This window comes from Geotrypetes seraphini, chromosome 4 (assembly GCF_902459505.1).
Source record: "Geotrypetes seraphini chromosome 4, aGeoSer1.1, whole genome shotgun sequence".
NCBI lineage: Eukaryota > Metazoa > Chordata > Amphibia > Gymnophiona > Dermophiidae > Geotrypetes > Geotrypetes seraphini.
The window spans coordinates 235,082,470-235,105,381 of NC_047087.1; the positions used below are offsets into that span (position 1 = coordinate 235,082,470).

General features: G+C 41.3%; 2 protein-coding genes across 4 annotated transcripts in view; one reads left to right on the forward strand and one right to left on the reverse strand.

Moving 5' to 3' along the window:
- Positions 1 to 10,148, reverse strand: part of C4H10orf71 (chromosome 4 C10orf71 homolog) — an 86,528-nt gene extending 76,380 nt beyond the window's left edge. Inside the window, exon 1 of the mRNA XM_033942300.1 lies at positions 10,063 to 10,148. The gene's annotated coding sequence lies outside the window, so the exon portion shown is untranslated. The remainder of the gene's footprint in view (positions 1 to 10,062) is intronic.
- Positions 1 to 22,912, forward strand: part of TMEM273 (transmembrane protein 273) — an 88,399-nt gene that overhangs the window by 4,522 nt on the left and 60,965 nt on the right. For 2 of the 3 annotated variants that reach the window (XM_033942303.1, XM_033942305.1), the window contains exon 3: positions 14,503 to 14,537. The exons of the other annotated variant lie outside the window; for it this stretch is intronic. The gene's annotated coding sequence lies outside the window, so the exon portion shown is untranslated. The remainder of the gene's footprint in view (positions 1 to 14,502; positions 14,538 to 22,912) is intronic. 3 annotated transcript variants of the gene reach the window in all.

Here is a 22,912-nt window from a genome sequence, read left to right on the forward strand (position 1 = left end):
GAATACATATAACTATCCTTTTGTAAAATGTTTTGCTAATTATAAATTATAAATGTGGGAGTGTGTGGTGCAGGGGTTAGAGCTACAGCCTCAGCCTCAACAACCTGAGGCTGTGGGTTCAGATCCCTCACTGTTCCTTGTGACCCTGGGCAAGTCACTTAATCCCCTCATTGCCCCAGGAACACTAGATAAAGTTTGAGCCCACCGGGACAAATAGGGAAATATGATAAAGTGCCTGAATGTAAACTACTTAGGATATAAGTGGTATATAAATAATAAATAAAAGTAAAATAAACTTGGACACCCCTTTTTCTAGCTTGATGTCCTTTGCAAGACTAGGCCACTCCCCCCCCCCCCCCCCACACACACAAAGGTCCTGATTCTGCAAAGTGTGTCTACATTTGGGCAGAATTTGGATGTCCTCATTAGGTGCACTTTGCAGAATCTCACCTAGGAACGCTGAGCGGTGCTCATCATCAGGTGTGGACGTTCAGGTTTTTAGACGTCCTTTACAGAATCGGTTTTTTTTTTAGGTGAGAGTTAGACATCCAACCAGTATACTTAATGTTATAATTCTGACATTATTAGAATGGCGAATTTATACTATTTTTTATTATTATTGTAAAATGTTGGCACCATACCATTAAAAAAAATCTGTTTAATGTTTTCATTTATTTTCTGTCAAAGGTACTGAATTGGATTTGAACTAGGGATATCAGTGTAGAAGGCTATAGCATTAACCAGTGTGCTACAGAGGAAGCTAACAAGCTGCATAGCAATAGGGCTCCTTTTACTATGCTACAGTAGCGTTTTTAGCACGTGCTGCAGATTAGCCCATGCTAACCCCCACGTTACGCAGAAAAACTAACACCAGCTCAATGGAGGTGTTCGCATCTAGCGCTCACTAAGCATATGCTAAAACCGCTAGCGCAGCTTAGAAAAAGGAGCCCTAGGTCTTATAGGCATTGTAAGGAAATATACCTTTGAGCATAGTTTGGGCTTTAGATAGATGAAAGTTTGATAGACGTGAGTTCTTTGGACAGGACTTAGGCGAACTTTGGATGCTTCTAGTGCAATCTTGTAAATAGAATTTAGGGATTTTATTTTTCCTTTATTTAGTTCAAAATACATTTAAGAAGCCACCACATAAACAGAGCACATCAATACAAACATATTGCATGCTAAAGCTACTAGTTTTCTGGCCAAACAGCAATGTTATTTGCTAATTACAGCTTCTTGCTAAAAAAAACCCAACCCTTTTTTCTCACTAAACAGTGCTCCAATCAGCTGATTCTTGAAACATGTACATTCAGCAAGCAAACCACCTGAAAAGAATTTGTATATTGCATAGATAACTTCATTTGCAAAAGTTTAAAAAGAGAAAAAAGAGATACAGACCTTAGCATGGCTTCTAGTTCATTGCAAATGGAAGTGTGCAGCTGCACAATGCTGACCTCATTGTGAGATCATCAAGGTGCACCTGCAAGGTAGAATGCCACAATTGAAATAGGAACATATGCTGGGGAGAGTTGTTTGGGATTTGAATCCATAACCTCTAGAAGATGAGCATAGGACTTGTACTCATTGAGCTCAGCAGCTTCTAATCAGGTGTCTCTGAATGCCCTGTGATATCATAGCTTAGTGATAGAAACATAGAAACATAGAAAAAAGCAGCAGAAAAGGGCTATAGCCCACAAAGTCTGCCCATTCCAAGTATCCCCTCCCCTGAATTTACTCCCTTAAAGATCCCACGTGAGTATCCCATTTTCTCTTAAAATCCGTCACGCTGCTGGCCTTTATCACCTGGAGTGGGAGTCTGTTCCAATGATCCACTACTCTTTCGGTGAAGAAGTACTTCCTGGAGTCGCCATGAAACTTCCCTCCCCTGATTTTCAGCGGATGCCCTCTGGTGGTCGAGGGTCCCATGAGCCAGAAGATATCATCTTCTGACTCGATGTGTCCCGTGATGTACTTATATATTTCAATCATATCTCCCCGTTCTCTTCTTTCCTCAAGTGAGTACAGCCGCAATTTTTTAAATCTTTCTTCATACGTGAGATCCTTGAGCCCCAAGACCATCCTGGTGGCCGTTCGCTGAACCGACTCGATCCTCAGCACGTCCTTTCGGTAGTGTGGTCTCCAAAACTGAACACAGTACTCCAAGTGAGGCCTCACCATGGCTCTGTACAACGGCATCATAACTTCAGGTCTCCTGCTGACAAAACCTCTGCGGATACACCCCATCATTTGTCTTGCCCTGGAGGAAGCCTTCTCCACTTGATTGGCAACCTTCATGTCCTCACTAATGATCACCCCTAGGTCGCGTTCCGCCGTGGTCCTAACCAAGGTCTCACCATTTAGTACATAAGTTCTACGTGGGTTTCTCTTACCCAGATGCATTATCTTGCATTTTTTAGCATTGAAGCCTAGCTGCCAAGTAGTTGACCATTGTTCCAGCAACAGTAGGTCGTGTGTCATATTATCAGGTAATAAGCTTTTGCCTACTATGTTGCAAAGTTTGGCGTCGTCAGCGAACAGTGATACCCTTCCTCTAAGTCCTTGCGTCATATCTCTTATGAATAAGTTTAAAAGAATCTGGCCCAGGACCGAGCCCTGCGGCACTCCACTGATCATGTTCGATGCTTCGGATGGGGTACCGTTCACCACCACCTTCTGAAGTCTACCGCTCAGCCAATCCCCAACCCATGTAGTTAGAGTGTCTCCTAATCCTATCGATTTCAGCTTGTTCAGTAATCTTCGATGAGGGACGCTATCAAATGCTTTACTGAAGTCCAAATATACCATGTCCAGTGACTCTCCGGCGTCCAGTTGTCTAGTAACCCAGTCAAAAAAGCTAATCAGATTAGATTGGCAGGATCTGCCCTGGGTGAACCCGTGTTGGTGTGGATCACGCAGTTTTTCTTCGTCTAGGATTGTGTCAAGATTCTGTTTGATCAGTGTTTCCATGAGTTTATACACTATAGACGTGAGACTCACTGGTCTGTAGTTTGCTGTCTCTGTCCTGCAGCCCTTTTTGTGGAGTGGGATTACGTTGGCGGTTTTCCAGTCCAAGGGGACCCTTCCTGTGCTTAGGGAAAGATTGAAAAGAACAGATAATGGTTCTGCCAGGACTTCCCTTAACTCCCTGAGCATTCTGGGGTGTAGGTTATCCGGTCCCATGGCTTTGTTTACCTTGAGTCTTGATAGTTCGTCATAGACGCTACTGGGCGTAAATTCAAAATCTTGAAATGGGTCTTTCTGGTTATCTCCCGTCTGCAGCTGTGGACCAGCTCCCGGCACTTCGCGGGTAAACACTGAACAGAAGTATTTGTTTAGTAGTTCTGCCTTCTCAGAATCTGATTCCGCAAAGTTACCGTCCGATTGCTTCAGGAGTACTATCCCATCTTTGTTTCTTTTCCTGTCACTAATATAGCTGAAGAAAGATTTATCCCCTTTCTTAATTTTCCGTGCTAGCTCTTCCTCCATTCGGAGTTTGGCTTCTCTGACTGCTGTTTTGACAGCTTTAGATCTGTCTAGATAGTCCTCTTTCGCCCCATCTCTGCCTAAATGTTTGTAGGTGATAAATGCGTCTTTTTTCTGTTTAACTAGGTCTGAAATTTCTTTACTGAACCATTGGGGTCTTTTGTTTCTCCTGCGTTTACTTACTGTCTTTATGTATCGGTCTGTTGCTTCGTGTAGGATGGACTTCAGAGACGACCACATATCCTCCACATTGTCAGATATTGCTTGTTTATGTAGCTCCTGATGAACAAAATCTCCCATGCAGCTGAAGTCTGTGCCTCTAAAGTTGAGAACCCTTGTTGCTGTGTTTGTCTTAGGGAAACCTTTCTTGAGGTTGAGCCATACCATATTATGGTCGCTGGAGGCCAGTGTGTCTCCTACTGAGACTTCCGTGATGCTATCTCTGTTGGTGAGAACTAGGTCTAGTAACGCCTGGTCCCTGGTGAGCTCCAGTGCTTGAGACGTGCACCCTTTATGGAGGTTAATATTCTTTTGCTGCTACCCGTAGTCGCGGAGAGTGTGTTCCAATCTGCATCTGGCATGTTGAAGTCTCCTAGCATTACTGTGTCCCCGCGCAGTGTGATGTTCACTATGTCCTCGATTAATTCCATTCTTTGTCCTCCTGTTGCCTGGGAGGTCTATATATCACCCCAAGGAATAGGCATTTTTCATTCCCTCTGGCCAGGTTCACCCAGAAGGATTCCCCGGTGTATCTAACATCTGTGACTCTGGTGGTTTTGATGCTCTCCTTAGTGTATAGCGCTACTCTTCCTCCCAATTTACCCTCTCGGTCGCAACGAAGTAGGTTGTACCCTGGTATAACCATATCCCACCCATGCGATTCCGTGAACCAGGTTTCGGATATCGCTATCACGTCAAGATCGGCGTTTGTTATCTCAGTCTCTAATGCTAGAATTTTATTGCCCAAGCTGTGTGCATTAACATACATAGCCCTCCATATCTGTGAAGAGATTCCTTTACGAGCTAGTGTGGCTCCTAAATTATCAGTGATATTTCTCCCTGAATTATTGTGGATATCATTGGTACTTACCTTAGACTTGGTAGTGTGAGTGTGACTTGCCTCCTCAGGGTGGTTTCTTACTGCTCTAGGATATAAGTATGTACCCTCCCCCAACTTACCTAGTTTAAAGCCCTATGGAGTAGGCGGGCCAATCGATGTCCAAATACATTTCTACCTCTTCTGGTTAGGTGGAGTCCGTCTGGTCCTTGTAGTCCCTGGAGCGTCTCGCCGTGGTTTAGGAATCCAAAGTTCATTTCTATGCACCATTCTCGGAGCTATTCGTTAGTCCGTTGAATACGCTCTTCTCTAGCTCTGCCTTTGTTTCTTACTGGAAGAATTGATGAAAAGACCACCTGTGCTCCTATCTGCTTAAACTTCTTTCCCAGCGCTCCAAAATCTCTGGGGATGTACTCTGTGGCATTCCTAGCAGTGTCGTTTGTGCCTACATGGATGAGAAACATGGGAAAATGATCATTAGGTTTTAGAATTTTGTCTAGGCTAGTGGTAATATCCTGGATCCTGGCTCCAGGGAGACAGCAGACCTCTCTTGACTGCAAATTAGGCCAGCAAATTGGTCCCTCGGTGCCCCTTAGCATGGAGTCACCAATGACTACCACTCTTCGTTCCTTCAGAGGGGGCCGGTCTGCGTGCTCTGGATTTGACGTTGTGAGCTGGGTATCCTCATGAGTCCCTTCTGCTATTTCCTCGGTGGTTCCATCCTGTAAGATCTGAAATCTATTTCTGAGAGTTAGCTGTGGTATTGATGAACGGCTATCCTGTTGAAGAGAAAGAGAAAAAGAAGAAGAAGAAGAGAGTGAGAATGTGGGTTTACTTCGCTTGCCCGTAGAGGATGTTACTAGTTGCCAGGGGCCAGCATTTCCAATCATCTCCTTTACTCCAATCGTTGTGTTTAGTGCTGTAGGTTTGGGCGTGTCGAGGGTGGACCTGTCGTGGGTTCTCTCTGTGATGTGTGACAGTTCAAGGATGGCGTCGTCGATGAAGGCCTCGTCATCCCTGATGCTCCTCAGGCGCTTTACCTCCTCCCTGAGGCTCAGTAGTTCCTGCAAGATATCCTCGCCTAAGTTTCCTAGCTCCTCTGTCTGCGTAGAGACTGTAGTGCACTTTGGGAGGGGGGGGAAGGTCTCGGTCTGCACTGAGACCTCTGCCCTCTGATCCATGTCGCCCTCTGCCTTTTGTGTACAGACCTTGACCATCTCCTGGGTCCCTCCGGATGCTGGAGTGTCGATCTTGATAGTAGCTTTGGTACTCCGTGTCCTCCCTGCCATTTCCAAGTTAGAGGGATTTATTTCTGTAAAGAGAAAGGTTTAGATGTCAGAGAGTATGCAAGTTAGAGAGATTTATTTCTGTATAGAGAAAGGTTGAGATGTCAGAGAGTATGCAAGGAGAAAGAGGAAGATAGAGATACTAGAGAGTTTGTGAGTGTGTTTGATTGTATATGAGAATGAAAAGTTTAGATTAGGCCTTGTGTTTGGTTGTATATGAGAATGAAAAGTTTAGATTAGGCCTTGTACAAGGCCCTTCTCAAGGCTCTTCGCAAAGGCGCTCATCCGTTGGCTCGTCCCCTTTTATGGGGGTAGTTTGGCTGGTGACGTCAGGGGTGGGCGGAGTTAGCTCTCGCCTCTTCCCCTGCTAGCACCGCCTTCTCTGCTCCTCTCTCTGCTTCTTCCTGCTAGCACACTCTCCGCTCACTGTTCTGCCATGTGCTCAGAACTCTTCCACCATGTGCTCAGGACTAGGCACAGCTCCTACAGTCTCCCTTCGGCTGGCCTTGCACTGTGGACTCTCTGCTGTTGGCTCGTCCCCTTTTATGGGGGGAGTTTGGCTGGTGACGTCAGGGGTGGGCGGAGTTAGCTCTCGCCTCTTCCCCTGCTAGCACCGCCTTCTCTGCTCCTCTCTCTGCTTCTTCCTGCTAGCACACTCTCCGCTCACTGTTCTGCCATGTGCTCAGGACTCTTCCACCATGTGCTCAGGTACCATCACATGACTAAGATATCCTAAGCTCTTATGGTAGGAAACCCCTGACTAAAAAGAAGCAGTTGTTGGATTTGGTCTAAAATCTGCGCTAGATAGTCCCAAAACAAAATTACTGAAGAATTTATTAATGATGATCAAAACAATATAATCCAATTGGAAGGATTTTTCTAGATTGGATTATAATGAATGGTGGAACACAGTATGCTTGTAGGGTAAATATGAGAAAATATATGCAATTAGGAGTGGTGGCTTGAGGAAATTCAACAAAATATGGCATTTTTTAGTTAATTTAAATGACTAACTATATTGAATTGTTGTGACACTTTAGGTCTAATTTTTATTTATGTTGTTCTTTTCTTTTTTTGTAATTCTTTATTAATTTTCAATCAAATACAAAATACAAAGAATATACAATCAATTAATGTATTAAACTGCATTTATATTCAAACAAATAATGATACACAGTATATTCCTCCCCTCCCTCTCCCCCCCTCTATGGATGTGTGTAAAGGTTAATTAGGAATTAAAGGCTTATTCGATTACTCAGTTTTAACAAATTCCGGTAATGGACCCCATGTTTTCTTAATTTTTTTATTATGTCCCATTTGTTCAGAATTTATTCTTACAAATCTATAATATTGACATAAAGTTTCCCACCAAAAGTTAAAGTTCAATCTGTCCCAGTTCTTCCAATTTCTTGTTATTAACTGTATAGCTACCCCGGTCATAATAAGAAGCAGTCTGTTTTTCTTTGAATCAATTGGACTCTTAGGTTGCAATAAAGTCCCCCCACAAAAAAATGTCTACGACAGTGGAATAGAGGCCTCCAATATCCTATTAATTTTACCCCAAATAGACTTCCAAAAGTTAAGTATCAATAAAACAACAAGGATCCAGTGTCCCTACTTCAAAATGACAGTGCCAGCATCTATTAGACTTTGAATTATCGAACTTTTGTAAACGAACTGGGGTCTAAAAAATTATATATAACAGAAAAAACCAAGTTTGTCTCATAGATGCTGACACTGTACATCTCATTCTCCAAGTCCAAATCCGTGGCCATTGAGTAGCAGAAATCTGCTGCTTTGTTTCAAAGCTCCAAATATCTTTTAAACTTGTTTTAGGTCTCTTATTCAAATATTCCGATATTAATTTATACCACTTGGCGGCCTGATGTCCTTGCAAATCTGTCTTGAAACATAGGCCCGGCAAGCTATACTGATTTTTTAAGTTATGCCAATGAGGGAACCCTTTCTGAATGGCCTGTTTCAACTGCAACCAATATTTATGTTGTTCTTAATATTGTCTTTATGTATTTTTAATATTTAATATTGGGTTTATTTTCTGTTATCTTGTTGAAATGTATACATTTTAATACAAAGTTTTATGAAAAAAAAATAAATAGAAAGAACATTACAGTAAAACCTTGGTTTGGAAGAATAATTCATTCCAGAAGCATGCTTGTAATCCAAAGCACTTGTATATCAAAGCAAATTTCCCCATAGGAAATAATGGAAACTCAGACGATTCGTTCCACAACCCAAAAACTTTAATACAAAATACTGTACTGTATAAAGTAAAAATATATACAGTAAAACAAATAACCTGCACTTTACTTTAGAATAGAATTGTGGCTGACGTGAGGGAGAAAAGAGAGAGGAGTTGTGCGTTCTTGATATGTGCAAGATGTGCATTCCTGATATGCGCTTGAACTGCGGGTGAATTGGGCATGATGCTTTTATTACATTCAGCCACACTCAGCGTGAGATGTGCGTATGTTGTGCGCTTGAACTGCGGGTGCTTGTATTACGTTCAGCGACGCTCAGCGATGCGATGCGAAGTGCATCTATTATGCGTACTTGACGTGGCGAGCATATACGTGCTCGTACTGCAAGACGATGCTTGCTTATCGAGTTAAAATTTAATAAAATGTTTTGCTTGTCTTTCAAAACATTCGCACACCAAGTTACTTGCTATCCATGGTTTGACAGTATATAGATCTGAACGGTGTCAGGTCAAAAGCGCGCCGAGACAAAGGCGCGCGCAAACAACTGAGCGCAAAGCGGAGCCGCGCACCAAAGAAAATGACTGTTTTAAAGGGCCCCAACGGGGTGTGTGTGTGTGGGGGGGAAACCCCCCACTTTACTTTATACAGATCGCGCCGCATTGTGGAGGGTTTGGGGGTTGTAACCCCTCACATTTTACTGAAAACTTCACTTTTTCCCTATAAAAACAGGGAAACAGTTAAGTTTCCAGTATAATGAGGGGGGTTACAACCCCCCAAGCCCCCCCCCAACGCCGCCGCGATCTGTATTAAGTAAAGTGGGGGGGTTCCCCAACAAAACCCCTCGTTGGAGCCCCTAAAAACACTTTTTCTTCGGCGCGCGCTTCCGTCTTGCGCTCAGTTGTCGGCGCGCGCCTTTGTCTTCAGCGGTTTTGTCTATGAACCGATCTGAACTATTGCTATTAGCAAACTGTAGGAGCGTCATCTTCATGGCAGTGGTTTCTGTTGTTTTAGAGCTGTAACATAACATATTGCTTTTCTTTATTTAATATTCAAGCAATGATCTCACCAACAAATGTATGCCATGATGTAATGCTACTGTTGAGCTGACACATTTATTAGGTTGCTTCTCCCATGTTTAAAGGAGAAGCTGAGTTCAGATTACAATGAACACTGACAGTCCAAATCAGGAAAGAGAACACTTGGAACTGCCCTGAGACAAAAGAGACACTATCTTTAGAACATAAGAGAATGAATCACTTTGTTTTAAAATTATGTAGTGATGCTTTCCCTGCATCATAGTGTAGTCCATGACTGTGAGGAATATTTCCCCTTTTTAAGCTTGTTCTTGGGATTTCCCATTCACCTTTCGCCATCAATGCCTCTTCTACAGAGAAGAATAATTACATACTTAGGGCCTCTTCTATTAAACTGCGCTAGCAGTTTCTAGTGTGGGGAGCCATGCTGAATGGCCCGCGCTGCTCCCGACGCTCATAGGAACTCTGTGAGCTTCGGGAGCAGTGCGGGCCATTCAGCGCGGCTCTCTGCGCTAAAAACCGCTAGCGCAGTTTAATAGAAGAGGGGGGTTAAATATAATTCTTTCAAGTATCTAGTAAGTATATTCCGGTAAAAAGTTTGCACTTCTGGGAAAAAGATTGTGAATCTCTTGTGATGGTCTGTATTTTGGCACAGTGTACACTCAAAACTTGAATGGATCCTAATTTAAACCCTGTTAAGAGAGAAAAATAACCACACTGAACAAATAACTCCGTCAAAAATGATATTTTTTGATTATTCAATAAAAAGATCCATCAATAGGAATCCTTCTCTGAATAAAACGAGTTGAACCCTTACGACATCTCCATGAGCAGGAATAACTTCAAATAAAGGGGGTAGTTATTGTGCTTTACAGCCATAATGCAACTTTTTTGTCTCTTAAATGTGTTATGTGGTAACAAAGTACATGAATTCACTATAAGGCAATGTTCCTTCTAAGCTTTGCGGCTGCGTGGCCACGTACCTTTTAGCAGGAAGACACGCAGCCATTCAACCTCACCATGCAGCTGGAGAAGTCGGGACCAGCACCCCTCCATATCACTCTTCCATCTAGTAACGCTGCTGTAATATTATAAAAGCTCAATAAATAAATAAATAAACAAACAAAAAGAAAGCAACAGATTTTGCGTTACCTCTTGAACACTTTCTACTCTCCATGTATTAGGAATTTCACACAGATCCATTTACTGATTCACTGTGAAGGCTTTTTCACAGCAGTTGCTCAGTTTATACTATGTGTTATCACATAAGCTTTCTACAGCTGTTCTTTCATGATCTCTGTCAAGTGATATTTACCACAATTTCTTTCTACATATCTACCATCTGCGTTTTCTGTGGGATGGGCATATTTAGGATTATTCCTCCCCCCTACTATTGTCACATGGATCACTGTCACCATGACAACAGGGAAAATATCAGACAGGCCAGGAAAGAGCCAAATCAAAACAAGAAATAGCAAAAGATGGCTCTCTTTAGCCAGAGAGTATGAAGAAAACTCATCTAGTATAAATCTCTATTCCAGTGCAGTCAGTTGCAGCCAACATCTACACTGAGAAAGCATGTTTAAAAAAAACTGGAAAGATTGGAAAAGACTAAATTATACATTTTGGTGGAATTCTTTATGCCACATATATAAAATGGAAAGGTTTACTGCGTTACAAAAGGGATATTTTAAAAAATTTCAGGATGTATGGAAACCATTAACACAATATTGTCAAGATTAAGTAGAAATATTTCCCTTATGTTTATTAATTTATGAAGAAAGGGGGGGATATTTTATTTTAACATATATCATACAAAAATGAAGTTTAGGGATGGGAGGGAGGGAAGAGGAATAGAGATATAAATAACACTTAATGTAATTTATGAATATGAATAAAGAATTTATATGATTATAGAACATATGATAGAGAGGGATGGGAAGGGGAGGGGGGGAAAAAAGGATGTACTGCACAAATAATAGAATGTTAAATGATATATTTACTGTTAATGTGATTAAATATATATATACATTTAATGTAATTATGAAAATGAATAAAGAATTATAAAAAAAAAAACAACGGGTCTTAAGGATTTCTTTAAAGTTGCAAAATAAGAGCTCAACTCTCAAATTGCAAGGCAGAGAGTTCCACAGGGATGAAGCCAGGTGTAAGAATACTGACTGATGGATGGAGTCCAAACAAGCTGAAGTGAGAGAAGTTCACCGGATGAGTGTAAATGATGAATAGACTTATAAATAAGAGTAGGACACCTAAGTAAAGTAGCCAGTGATCAATTCATGTCACATCATTGAACGCAAGAGAGCCAATTTATAATGGCATTTGTGTGTGTGTGTATGTGGAGTTATATCAGCTTTGGGTGCGCTAACCCAATTAGTGTGCACTAAACATGAACGCATCCATAGACTAACATTCACACGTTAGCATTTAGCGCGCACTAATTGATTAGCGCACTTTAGTAAAAGAGGGCCTTAAACTAATAGTGGTGAAGTTGGTGGGAGAACTTCCTGCCACCCCTCAGATTGTGTATGGAGATGTAATATTAAGAATAATAATATGAGAGATGGTCCACTTTAATTTTTCCTTATCCTTTGTTTCTTGAGCTAAGATATTATTCCGAGTTTGCTCAGCAGCCCATTCCACAAGGGTTCTGTCTCCTGCTGTAAATGGGTGAATATTCAAAAGCCCAGAAACTAGTAGCCAGAAACTCTCAAAGGGATCCCCCAATCAGATTTGTTTGGCATGATTTACTTTTGGTAAAACTATATTGCCTTGAATCTTGTAACCCATAGGATTCCAATAAATTCTCTATCCTTTCCTTCAGCAATGCTTCTACTATATTAATTTTCCAATAACCAAAGTAAGGCTTACTGACTTGTTCCAGTTTCTTCTCTGTCACTACTTTTGAGAAGAAAGACTACATGTGCTCTTCTCTAATCCTGCAGAACTTCTCCTGTCTCCAAGGATTTATTAAACGAATGTTTAAGACAGTGCTTCTCAACCCTGTCCTGGGGACCCCCCAGCCAATCCGGTTTTCAAGATATCCCTAATGAATATGCATGAGAGATATTTGCATACCTGTTACTTCCATTATATGCAAATCTCTCTCATGCATATTCATTAGGGATATCTTGAAAACAGGACTGGCTTGGGGGTCCCCAGGACAGGGTTGAGAACCACTGGTTTAAGAGGACCTGCCAGAACCTCTTTGAGCTATCTCAATATACTGGGATGAAGTTGTTCATAAATATCATCCTCATTCTCATATGTACCTTTGCCAGTCAATCATGGACCTTCTCCAGGATTTTCTTCCGTGAGCACAGGATAGAACTATTTGTTTAGCATGTTTGCTTTTTTTTCTCATCACTCTCCATAGCATCTTTCAGTCTCACAATTTCATTTTTAGTCTTCCTTCTTTCACAAATATACCTGAAAAAATTATTGTTTCCTCTCTTTACATTTCTAGCTATTCGTTCTTCTGCTTGTGCTTTTGCCAGACATAAATCTCTCTTACCCCCTCTTTTACTAAAGTTCGCTAGCCGATATAGCGCGCGCTAAATGCTAACGCATCCATTATAGTCTATGGATGAGTTAGCATTTAGAGCGCGCTAAATCGGCTAGCTTCTTTCAGTTTCAAAAGTTATTTCTTTCCGTTTTCCTCTTCTTGAGTTTTTCTGTATTTCAGGAACACCAACTCTTTTAGCTTTATTTTCTCAGTCACTGGTTTGGAAAACCGTATTGGTTTCCATCTTTGTCTTGCTTTAATTTTGTCTGATTTTTAAATTTAAAAAATCAGACCATATATGGGGTCCTTTTACTAAGGCACGCTAGCCGTTTGAGCGCACTCTAAAGGCTAACGTGCCCATTCTATTCTATGGATGCATTAGCGTTTAGGATGTGCTAATATTTAGCATGCACTAAAACGGATAGCACGCCTTAGTAAGGGGTCCTTTTACTAAGAGTACCTGAATAAATGCATGTAAACCGTTCTGAGCTCCCCTGGGAGAACGGTATAGAAAATTGAATAAATAAATAGTTATTTTAGCGCAAATGCTAATGCACCCATTATAGTCTATGAACACATTAACATTTAGCACGCACTAAAACGCATTGCACACCTTAGTAAAAGGACCCTTAAAAGAGGGGAAATAATTCCTTATTACAGGAAGCAGCATTGGCTCCCCATGGAAGCTAGGGTACAGTTTAAGTTCGGTTGGTTTAAGTAATATCTGGTATGGCTCCAGCCTATTTAGCTGATCAATTTATTTTTCCCATCATAGACATTCTGCTTGGATAGCTTCCCTTTTTTATTTTCCATCACCCAAAAGGTTGCCACTATAAAAGATATCATAATTGACTACTGTCATTTCAAGCAGCAACTTGGGATATTGATTTTTGTCAATTATTTCTTACTTCTACATCATATCAAAATTTTAGGAAACTATTAAAAACTTATTTTTGAAAGATTGAAAATGCATTTCATTCTGTGTTGTAGCAGTATTTTACTTTTGCTAAACCACATAAATCTGAAGGGTAATGTGGTATACAAATGTTACGTTAAATTATGCCTTTTACAAAGCTCAGTGGCCATAACAGCGGGATCTGGATAGCCCCTTCTGCCTTCCTCCAAACCCCCGACCCCTCAACAATGAATGAAGCCACACCAGCTTGGAATTTAGCCGCAGCTCAATTTAATAGAAAATATATAATATAACAAACTTATGTGCATAAATTAACATCTTTAACACAGTAACTTCATATAACAAATTTTGTCAGCTCCTCCCGAGCTACCCAGTGTGACCATCATAAATGGCCCCCAACCCCGCCATAAACAGCAAGAGTCTGAGGGGTGGCATGACCTCATGCCCCTTTAACCATGTCAATATCCCCCAGACACGGCTCCCAGCCGGTCCTCCGCTCATCGCCGGATGAGCCCCAGCACCCAGTAGCTCGGGAGATCCGCCTACCCGAGCTACAAGAGCCACTAATAGAGGGCGGGTGGGCGGGAAAAGCCGCCCTGGAGGACCAGAAAAACTTCAGTCCTCCAGAGTCCCGGCTTTAAAACCTCCCCTTTTCCCCACCCACTCCTCCCTTCTCCAATCGCGCACCGTGTTTCTTGTGCGCCCCTAGCAACCCAGCCTTCTCTTTCCCTGCCCCTCTAACCCCTCACCCTACTCAGCGGCGTCACGAGGCTCCCAGCCCCGTGTTATCTTACGCCCTTCTAGACGGGCTCTCGGGCTACTCTATTGTATAGCTCCTTACAGCCTGGTTCACTGTCTTTCCACTTCTCATATGTTCTTCCATCCAAATTCTATACTTTTTGGGATCTAGCCAGATACTTGTGACATTCATCTGCTTTGAAAATGAGTTTTTTAAAAAAAATAAATCTATTTTTCTTCTCCCAGGATCACTTGAAGATTGATATAAAAAAAGCTGTCAGGTAAGTGTGAATGCTATCTGTAATGTCTGACTCTTTAAATGTGTTAAAAGTCCAAAAATCTTTTTATTAGTTCTTCTCTCTTTACTTCTCTATTGAATCTTTCTTGGTTCTTTGTTTCATCTGTCTTCTGTAACTCTATCTGTGTATTTTCCCTATCTGTGTCTTTTCCCTTTAAAATAAAATAAGGGAGAAAACTCTGCCTCCCTTAATATGTTTAACTTTATTGAGTGCCTGCTTGCAACAGGGTTCCCACTACCTAGACTAATGTGTCTGATTAAATAAAGCCAACAAATGATTTATTTTCCTTAATTGAAGATCCTATCTATTCTTTTATTTACTTTCCCTGTTATAAATAACAGGAGAAGCTTTATGTTCTTCTCGGCTGTTCAAGTTCTCTTAGGCTGCAGTAGCACATCCATCTCAGAACTGCCAGTCAGAAATACTCACTCAGAGTTTTGCGAGGAAAATTTATAAAACTCCCAAATCTAATTTTACTTCCCTCTAAATTATTAGTGGGAAAACGCTGTTCCAGACTAATATCAAGCAAGAATGAGTTTAAACCAGCCTGGATGTTTTTTCTTAATCAAAATGTATTGATTGAATTCAAAATTAAATTTTTCTTTCTTCAGACAGAAGCTTTCATATAATTAAATGCCTACTCTGAACTGTTCAGAGGAAATATATGTGATATTTACATAGAAAAATCAAGCTAGATAAAGACCATGCCACACATTCACCACCCTTTCCATATTTTCATGGAAAGGGTGGTGAATGTGTGGAACGGTCTCCCAGTGGAGGTGATGGAAATGAAAAATGTATCTGAATTCAAGAAATCTTTGGACAAGTATATTGGATCTCTAAGGGAGAGGATGGGATAACAGATGGCATGGATAAGCAGACTAGATAGGCCATATAGAAACATAGAAACATAGAAGATGACGGCAGAAAAGGGCCATAGCCCATCAAGTCTGCCCACTCCAACAACCCTATCCCCTTGAATTTACCCCCCTATAGATACCACATGTGTATCCCATCTACATTTTTACCCCCCTAGAGATCCCACATGTGTATCCCATTTCCTTTTAAAATCCGGCACGCTGCTGGCCTGAATCACCTGAAGTGGAAGTTCATTCCAACGATCGACCACCCTTTCGGTGAAGAAGAACTTCCTGGTGTCGCCATGAAATTTCCCACCCCTGATTTTCAGCGGATGTCCTCTTGTGGCCGAGGGACCTTTAAAAAAGAAGTCATTTTCTGAGGTTACTTCTTAATCTATCCCCTTTCACCTTCATCCTATGTCCCTTCACTCCAAAGTTTCCTTTCAATTGAAAGAGACTCATCTCATGCTAGGTAGATATTTAAACATATCTCACAAGAAAAAAATCAGTAGTAACAATCCAATAGTAATAATTTTCAAAATGTTACTCACCAGCAGTGGGTTTTACCTAAGAAATCCACATTAATCAAAAGGGTGGAGAAAAAGCCTCAAGATGAATTGTTCACGCAGCAATCAAAAGTGATTTCAAGCTGGCATTTCTATTGCAAAAAATTTGGAGAGAAAAATTAAAAGAACCTGGCCTATGCTTCAATCAAAGAATTGTTTCCAAAATGTTGACTGCAAGATTGCTTTTTCAATTAACCCAAATTTAAATGACAAACTGTTTAAACAGGATGTTTGGACAACTCCAAGAGATGGGTGGGTCATTTTCGTTGTGGTAAATGTGCTGTTTGTGAGAACATGCAGGAAGAGACAAGTTGCTTACCTTCCTGGCCGATCTCCTATAGCACTTTGTACCTTTACCATTTGTGAAACTAAAGGGGTTGTGTATGGAATAGTATGCCTCTGTGGTCTTACCTATATTGTCAATTCTTCAAAAAATTTATTATTTTATAAACTTCATTAGTGTATTACATTTGTTATAGAACAATAATTACAATACAATTTTCATAAAATACACCACTTCATACAATTAATATGAAAAGCATTACTTTATCCACCCACCCTCCTCTCAAATAATGATAGTACCAATTAACTTATTACAGATAAAATGATATATATATTTTCTTTTTTCCAGTTACCTCCCACCCTCCCGGATGTGTAATGATAAAATCTTAGAACAACAAAAAACTCTTAATGTGAATCAACAAATATAGCAAATGGACCCCATATTTTGTTTAAAAAAACACTGTATCCCAAATATTCAGCATTCATTTTCTCATATTTGTATGTATTACATATATTTGTCCACCAAAATGTATAATTTAATCTATCATAATTTTTCCAATTTTTTGTGATCATTTGAACAGCTATTTCAGTAAAGATCAGGAAGAGACGACTTTTATATTTGTCAAGTGTAGGTTTCAAGTGCTACCTACTATAACTCCTAAAACTTGCAGGCTGTTGCTAAATCAAAGAAGTCTTTCTTTTTATAGAGACTGTGGATCTCAAGTGCTCGCGTTTATTTCCGTTAGAACCAGTCTTGGATAATAACCTATATTCGAGCTATCATTGGTCCAACCGTCTCTGTTTTACCTATATTGGACATACTCCAAAATGTTGTAAAACCAGAATTTTTAAGCAGCATTCTGATATTAATTTATCCAAACGGCAATCAAATTCTCACCAAGATATATACCAAGCTCAGTATGTATCTCAAACTCCTCACCTCCAATGTATAATCCCCAGCTCCTCAGAAATACTACCTGGGCTCAAAAGTTTTCACTGCCCTAGGCTTTATGTACTACCTCCTCACTGGAGCCGCTATCAATTTTTATAACAAACTTTACTTTTAAATTTTTATTTAACAACCGTTCTAGCAAATTTCAAAGGTACTTATTAGAGAATGACAAGGGGAAAAAATCTGTCCCCGTCACCGCCCCATCCCCGGCCCACCATCCTCTGCACCGCCCCGTCACCGCCATTCCATTCACCGCCCCGTCACCGTCACTGCCATCCCTTTCACCGCCCGGTCACCGCCACTGCCATCCCATTCACCGCCCCGTCACCGTCACCGCAGCATCCATATAAGCCTTAGTACTCTAATATTTAGCGTATTCCATTCTTATAAATCAAAGTTCCTGCTGCTGAACTAGAGAAAGAGATGTTCAGCGGGCAGGGCTTTGTTTATAAATTTTTATTAACACAACTAATATACCACCATAATGTTTCCGACAGAGGACAAGTATGCAATAAATGCATTTTGCTGTTTCAATGCCAGTGCTCAGCAGAACAACAGACAGCAATATGGACATTCACCTTATGTAGTACTTTTTTAATATATAAAAATAGGCAAAATTAGTTGCTGTTTTATCATTATATTTTCTTGCCATTATAGTATTCTTCATTGATCATTTTTCTTTTTAAATTCAAAACAAATTCAACCTATCTTGTGTCCCAGCATGAATTCATGTTTCACTCAATTGGCTGTTTCAAGGGAATTAACCCTCCAACTTCCATTTGCAAAAATACCCAATGTTGTTCCTTCTATGAGCAATATTTAAATTATGAGGAACAACATTGGGTATTTTTGCTGAATTGTGTGACACCATTTGGGCTGAACATGAAGATTGAAAATGCCTGGTTAGCCATGGACAGATGATTTGAACAGCCAGGAGCCTGTCCTGGCCATTTAAATCATTTTGAATATCTAGTCCAATGATAACAGAATTAGGGTGATTATAGAAACATAGAACTTTGTTGATCACTAAAAACAGTGGAGACTAAGGGTCTATCAAGCTCAGCATCCTGTCTTTGACACTGGCCAGTCTTGGTCTTTGGAACTGCCCATTGTGTCAGAAGCAATAGGGATTAAGTGACTTGCCCAGGGTCACAAGGAGTGTAGTGTAGCTCTAACCACTGGATTTAGAAGTTGGCTTCTTTTGGGATCTTTAACTCATCATCGCTAGGACTCGAATCTGAGTCCGTGGCACCTAACATAGAATGGAATTAGTATGGCAAAGTAATGAAGAATGGTCCAGCAGCCCCCACCCTCCCTCCACCTCACCTTATATTCGTTCCGAGTTTGCCGGCTTCCTTTTTCCCTAGCCGCACGCGTTCAAAAAGCCGTGCATTTAGCCAGCTCCCTCCCTCCACCTCACCTTAAATTTCGAGTTTTCCGGCTTCCTTTTTTCCGAGCCGCACGTGTTCAAAAATCCGTGCACGCGCGGCTGCGCGAGTCAATTAAACTTCTCCTCTCCTGCAACTTCCTGTTTCCGGTTGCGTCAGAGGAGAAGATTGATTGACTCGCGCAGCCGCGTGTGCACGGATTTTTGAACACGTGCGGCTCGGAAAAAAGGAAGCCGGAAAACTCGAAATTTAAGGTGAGGTGGAGGGAGGGAGCTGGCTAAATGCTACGGGCGGGCGGGCGGTGGCTGCGGGGACCGCGCGATCCTTGATACCTCACTGCGGAGACAAGACCATTCACCGCCCCGCGGGCGGTGAATGGCCTTGTCCCCGTCGCCGCAGCGACTGCTAGTTTTCTTCCCCATTTTCGGCGGGTGACCCGCGGCTAAAATGCGGTGGCCGCGGGTAAACCGCCACCGTGTCATTCTCTAGTACTTATCTTTTAATTGTGGTCTTCTTTTCAGGGAAATAGAAGCCAACATGTTTTACCTACAGAAGGTTTTTTCAAGGCTTATCATCCCTATTTAAAAAACAGAACTGTTTAGTTTAAATCTAAAACATATAGGGCCATAATGTTCTCTCCTCTCCTGATTATAAACATGACCAGCAGCCTCAGTTGTCATTTTCACACACCTTTCTATGGACTGGGTATGTGATAACCAATCCGGAACCACCATGGACTTGCTCAGAAATGCCTTGATCTCGCTGTTATCATAGTACAGGTAAGAGGAGACTTTGGAGCTCCAGTCAAGTAATTGGGTGAGTGTTGTTTTCTCATTGTTGATGAATGGTATTTTCATGGGTCTTACCCTGCTTATCCAAGCTGTGTCTTTTCATCTCCTTCACCTCTGATCTTCAGTATTTTCTCCACTACAACTCTTCTCTCCTGTTTCTCTTCACTGCACAACATAGCTTGAAGAACAGACTTGCTGAAACCATACCAAATTGACCTTCTCACTGTAGACATGACTATCTTCCTTACCTCTTCACACTGTTCTTTCAACAGTTGCTGCTGAAAGAGGAGATGCCTGGGACCTTGTATCCAATTGCTCTTTATTTTTATATTGAATCAATTTACCATGTAAACCCCAACAAAGAACTCTGCAATCATTCTTAAGTATTTCAGATTCTTTCCTTTCAGATTATGCTGGAAATCCATATTCTCGTGAACCTTAGAGCTGTTGTGAGTCATCTACTATGTGCAGGGTTATCAGATGTCTGGATTTACTTGGACACTCTCCGGGTGTCTGGATGGCTTCTCTGTTCCCTACCTACCTCCGGCTCCACGGAAATGTAATCTTCGTGCCAGCTGGCAGCAGAAGTGAGTTGAGCCTGCTGCCACTGGATGCCTTCTCTGTGGAGTGACTTCCTGTTTCCGTTTAGGTGGGACGCTCCAGAGAGGCAGTTTCCAGCACAGGCCAACAACAGCAGGCTCAGCTCATTGCTGCTGCTGGCCAGCCTGAAGATTACATTTCAGTGAGGAGGTAGGTGAGGGACAGGGCGAGAGAGAAGCATATTCCTATGTGGGGAGGGGGTGGATGGAGGGAGAGAGAGGGACAGAGAGAAGCACCCATAGGAGGGGGTTGAAAGGAGGGAGAGAGAAAAGAACCTGCGAGGGAGGGGGGGCTGTATGAAGAAAGGAAGAGAGAAAAAAAATACTTGCAGGGGAGGGGGAAGCATCCGTGGAGGGGAGTTTGGAGGGAAGGAAAGAGAAAAATACTAAAAAGTTATAGAAGTTGGGAAGGGGGACTAAGGAATGGATGAAAGGTGGGGCAGGGCAGGGACAAGACTAGTGAAAGGTGGGGGTTGGGGTGAGGCGGGCAGAGGTGAGACTGGTGGGAGGTGGGCCTGGAGTGGGGCTGGAGCAAGGTCAGGGTCATGTGTCCTCCTTTTTGACTTCACAAATATGGTAACCCTAACTATGTTACACAAGTCCTGTTTCCAACAGAGCCAGATCCGTAGGCAAGACACCTGTTCTAATACCATAGCTTTGGTCTGTGCTTAAGTACAATAAATTGATCATGAAGGCACAAAAGGCATTAATATGCAATGCAAACACATAAAAACTGTTATCAGCACTTAAACATATTTCAGTAATTTGTATATTTTTGCATAATTTCCTAGAAATTCCAGGTAGGTAAATAACATTACACAAAATTTAAAGCTAGTTGATTTTCTACATGAAATTTTACCATTTTTCCCACTGGTGCTTTTTCAGATTATGACATTGTAGCGCCCCCTAGGTTTCCACACTACCTTAACTCAGAGCAATAGCAGGATAGCTACTGGTCACAGCATCTGATGGTACACTTTCACCAAAATTCACTCCAGGAGTTTAAAACCAGCTTTGTAATCTGAGTGTGTGATGGGATCCTGTGAGACCAGGCAGGAAGAGACTCACACCAATTCTAATTAAAAACTAGCATACATTTATTTCACAGTGAATGTTAAAACAGTAAGGTAGTACTAGTTTTAAAATATTTTAAAAGCTATTCAATCAGTTAAAGTGTATTTCCATTAAAACCATTTAAAAAAAAATCACAGCTGTGAGGTAAAGTTCTACATGTGTATGGTTTTTTTCCCCTTTTTATAGGCCCAACCAACCCAGTACAACAACCTGGCCACAATTACCCAAACCTTGTAAATTCCAGAATTACTCTGGAACTAAGTTGCTTTGTGGTAAACTTTTTTTCCACTTTGATCTCCCAAGGTACAATCAAATGCAGGAACAAGAATGTAGGAGTGAATGGAATGAGCACTACACCAGACCCAGGTATCTGGTCCCTGATTGAACTTTAGTTTGAGTATACAGCTTCCCCCCCCAAAAAAAAAAATAGTCCCTAAAAGTTTGCACACTAACAGAAAAATGAATTGCAAAAAGCTCTTCCATCTTCAGGCTTTGCTACTGTCTTGTGTTGGCTAGGGTTATCCGATGTCCGGGAAAACCGTACATGTCCTCTTTTTAGAGGACTCTCTGGGTGTCCGGACGGACTTTCCACAACCCGGTAATTTGTCTGTGTTTTGGAAAGCCCAACCTCCCAGCCATGTCCGGAGGGCCTCTGAACATGTGTGGCTGATTATCATATGCATTTGCACATGCTCGGAGACCCTCCAAACGTGTCCTGGAGGTAGAAAAACAAAGATGAGGCTTTGCGGGGGTGGGGCTAGAGGCAGAACGAGGTGGGGCTGGGGGCCGAACAAGTATGGCTAGGGGCAGAATGGGGCAGGGCCATGTGTCTAGGTTTCTCCATACAAAAATCTGGTAGCCCTAGTGTTGGCCAGTCTCCTCACTATAGGAACCAGGACTGCCAGCACCGGATCCGGATCAGGAGCCAAGACTTCAGGAGCCAAGAACAGGTAAGTTCAACCTACTGCCTATCTTTTAAAAAACAAAGAGAGATTCTCACCCCCTGAGTGATGCAGTCTGTGTGCCCCTTCGTCTTCTGGAACTTTTGTGAAGCTAATTAGCTTTCGCAAATAAAAACAGAAGTAGGGTTTACCATATGGCTCCAGAAAGAGGAGAGCAACAAAAAGAGGTACTGAAGATGTCAAAACCAACTAATGGTCACGAGTCTTTTATTCAAAGTGAAACATCTGGAAAATGTAAAAACAAACAAAGTCCCGACTAGGATCCAAGTTTCGGTGACTATGTCACTTTCCTCAGGGGACAGTAGTGAGCTAAAGGAATGCATAAAAGAATATATATTTGAATGAATACATATTGTAAACAATAACATTTAAATATATATATATATATATATATATATATATATATATATATATATATATATATATATATATATATATATTGCAAGATTAATTATGAAATATAACAGGAACAAATTACCAATGTGATTCAATTAAAAAAAACAATTGTTTCAATCAATGTGGACTGCTCTTTATAATAAAAGCTTACCGATCAAGTGCAGGAAACAGGACAATAAACCAATAGATAAAAAGGAGAAGTGACCAATGAGTGAGAAGAATTTGCATAATGAGTTGAAAAAGTTTTTAAAGATTATAATAATGAATAAATACTGTAATTGAATGATTAAATGAACGCTTGGGAAGCTTGAATATAAACAATGTATCAGCCGAAACTTGGATCCTAGTCGGGACTTTGTTTGTTTTTACATTTTCCAGATGTTTTACTTTGAATAAAAAAACTCGTGACTATTAGTTGGTTTTAACATCTCCAGTGCCTCTTTTTGTTGCTCTCTTCATTGTAGTCCGAGGCTTAGTTTCTTCTTTT